The 3440-nt window shown below is 42.2% G+C and overlaps 1 non-coding gene across 1 annotated transcript; it reads right to left on the bottom strand.

Annotated features, from left to right (window-relative positions):
- Window positions 1–1626: 1626 nt before the first annotated feature.
- On the bottom strand, window positions 1627–1699 carry TRNAR-UCG (transfer RNA arginine (anticodon UCG)). Its single transcript has one exon. It is a non-coding gene; the product is annotated as a tRNA-Arg (tRNA).
- Between the last annotated feature and the right edge of the window lie 1741 nt (window positions 1700–3440).

Below are 3440 nucleotides of genomic sequence, written 5' to 3'. Positions count from 1 at the left end.
AGATAATGTACCCTTCACCAAGTTAAAGGAAATCTGTCACCTCATTTTGGCCCTATAAACTGCGGCCACCGCTGTTAGGGGCTTATCTACAGAATTCTGTAATGCTGTAGATAAGCCCCCGATGTAACCTGAAAGGTAAGAAAAACAAGTTAGATGATACTCACCCAGGGGCGGCCTGGTGCGGTCCGGGTCCGATGGGCATCGCAGGTCCGGGTCCGGCGCCTCCCATCTTCATGCGATGACGTCCTCTTCCTTGCTTCTCTCGCGGTTCCTGCCCAGGCATACTGATTTGCTCTGTTGAGGGCAGAGCAAAGTACTGCAGTGCGCAGGCACCGGGAAAGGTCAGAGAGGCCCAGCGCCTGCGCACTGCAGTACTTTACGCTGCCCTTAACAGGGCAAATCAGTATGCCTGGGCAGGAGCCACAACAGAAGCTATGAGGATGATGACATTGTATGAAGATGGGAGGCGCCGGACCTGTGACGCCCATCGGACCCAAACCGGGACCGCCCTTGGGCGAGTATAATCTAACTTGTTTTTCTTATCTTTCAGGTTACATCGGGGGCTTATCTACAGCATTACAGAATGCTGTAGATAAGCCCCTGATGGGGGTGGCCGCAGTTTATAGGGCCAAAATGAGGTGACAGATTCCCTTTAAGCATCCTTCTTGATACACAGCTCCTGGTACCATTGAGTTTTCATTGTGGGGAATGCCACCTCTTACCCTGAATTTCTATACAGCTAGAAGACTATTCACAATAACAATCATCACTGGTACAATAAGATATATTGTACCTTCACCAATGAGGAACATTTCATATTTATAGCATGATGAAGAATACATCACCCTAAATTTTGATTAACTTCATTTCAAAGCGAACTTACTTATAGATATAAGAAAAGCAAAATAAAAAGCATAGAAAACATTCCCAGTGTTTTCCTGGTGTGCGGTTTCTCCAAATACTAACTAACAGAGGTCAAAGAACAGTTTAAAGCTTTCCTTATAGCAGACTACTTTAAATGATTTAAGGGGGTATAAATATTGAAGGATCAACTGGTGTATTATTGATCTGTGAAAAGCTGCTTGCCAAGGGTTAATCTGCTAGATGAGGACATACTGTAACTGATTGTAAAAGGTTAATCTGCAAGATGATGGCATAGCTGCTTATAATAGATACAACTGTAAGATATCATCTGCTTGTAAAGAAAAGAAAAGATAGTAACATAGTTAGTAAGGCCGAAAAAAGACATTTGTCCATCCAGTTCAGCCTATATTCCATTATAATAAATCCCCAGATCTACGTCCTTCTACAGAACCTAATAATTGTATGATACAATATTGTTCTGCTCCAGGAAGACATCCAGGCCTCTCTTGAACCCCTCGACTGAGTTCGCCATCACCACCTCCTCAGGCAAGCAATTCCAGATTCTCACTGCCCTAACAGTAAAGAATCCTCTTCTATGTTGGTGGAAAAACCTTCTCTCCTCCAGACGCAAAGAATGCCCTCTTGTGCCCGTCACCTTCCTTGGTATAAACAGATCCTCAGCGAGATATTTGTATTGTCCCCTTATATACTTATACATGGTTATTAGATCGCCCCTGGAAAGTAGGTGGAAAGAGATTGCCACGACCACGAAGGGACTCAAACCCTCAATCTTCTGATCCGAAGTCAGACGCCTTATCCATTAGGCCACGCGGTCTACACCGCGTGGCCTAATGGAGTAAAGGGTTAATCTGAGTTTCTCCTTATATACTCTATACAGACAGCAACAGGGGGCATTGATAGGATTCACCTCCATTTCTATTTCAATCTTCCTTCTTGTGTTGCTTCACAATATACAAGAATCTATCTTACATTGCGTCGTTGTAGCAACATTCAGCAAGACTGAAGAGACAGCTGCATGACAGCAGTACATAGTCACAAATGCAGGAAGCCTCACACAGCTGCCAAAACAGTGAGACAGTAGAAAGCCCCCAATTCAGTTTTGCTTTCTTAAGGGGGTATTCTCAATAATTAATTGCTTTAATTAGTACAGCATGAAAATAAGCAAGTTTGCAAATGACTTGCTTTTTCTGTATGCTGTCATTCTACTACAATGACAGATTTTATCTTTCATAGTATACAGATAGCTTCCTTAGAACTCGGCCACAGTTCCTGGTCCACAGTGCTTAGCAGTTACATATCAGGAGGGAAGTTATCTCTTAGGCCTCTTTCACACTTCCGTCATTCTTTTTCCGTCACAATGCGTCGTTTTGTTAAAAAAACGGATCCAGCAAATGTTTCTGCTGGATTTGTTTTTTTCTCATAGACTTGAATTAGCGACGGATTGTGACGGATGGCCTTCCGTTTTGTCCGTCGCGCTCTGGATCCGTAGTAAAATTGCTGTCCGTCGGGCGGAGACAGCGCATATAGAAATGTTTTTTGTGTATGTCAGAAAATCGCTCAGCGATGGATCCTGCGCTGTCTGTCATTGGCTATAATGGAAGCCTATGGATGCAGGATCCGTCGCTGACTGTCAAAAGCAGGAGTCCAGTGACGGATGCCGTCTTTTGAAACTGAGCATGCGCGGAAGAATTTCCCGTCAGGGAAATTCTCTCTCGCTCTCTCTCCCTCTCTCTTTTTACTATTGATGCTGCCTATGCAGCATCAATATTAAAAAGATATAATGTTAAAAATAATTAAAAAAATTAAAAATTGTGATAGTCTTACCTTCCGGCATCCCTCGCAGCCTTCCCACGGTCCCCGCAGCCTTCCCGATGCTGCCAGCAGCTCCCTTTCCCAGTGATGCCTTGCGAAATGAACCGATGACGTGCGCGAGACCGCTACGTCATCTCAGGACATTGTCTAGCAAGGCATTACTGGAAACGCATAGCTCTGAGCTGCTCAAGAGAAAACTTCAGCATAACCTTTTAAAGGGCTTAAACTATTATTATTAAATTAGACATTTTTTTTAGATTTTCTAAATTCATACTGTATATTTTGGAGAGTGCTTTTTATTTTGATCTGTTATTACTTTATGAAGTTTTCCAAGAGATGACAATTACTCTTTAATTGCACTATCCTCATCGGGTGAAAGAAATCTATTTATTAATATATGTAGTTTGTAATGTAAATCTCGTGACTGACCCATTTTAATAGACATAAGATATAAGTCTTTTTGATACACATGGAACTATATCTTTTTGTTTTTCACTATGCAGAAAATTAGGTTCTCAGTGAAAATACATGGAAAACATCATGTCTACATCACAAGACTGCCATGACTAATCATAATAAAGGAGTGATAATTGCCTGTTTCTTTAAATGGACTAAAACGTTATCTGAGTGTAGCTTGTACTTGTAGGAAGAAAAAGAGAGAGTATTGATGGCCTGTGTATGTGTGGAGCTGAATTTGACCTGTGAGACAAGTAGACTCGTACACTGGAAGCCAATGCAGGTTT

The sequence above is a fragment of the Ranitomeya imitator genome, chromosome 2 (genome assembly GCF_032444005.1).
Source record: "Ranitomeya imitator isolate aRanImi1 chromosome 2, aRanImi1.pri, whole genome shotgun sequence".
Lineage (NCBI taxonomy): Eukaryota > Metazoa > Chordata > Amphibia > Anura > Dendrobatidae > Ranitomeya > Ranitomeya imitator.
This window is presented reverse-complemented; position numbering and strand designations above follow the sequence as displayed.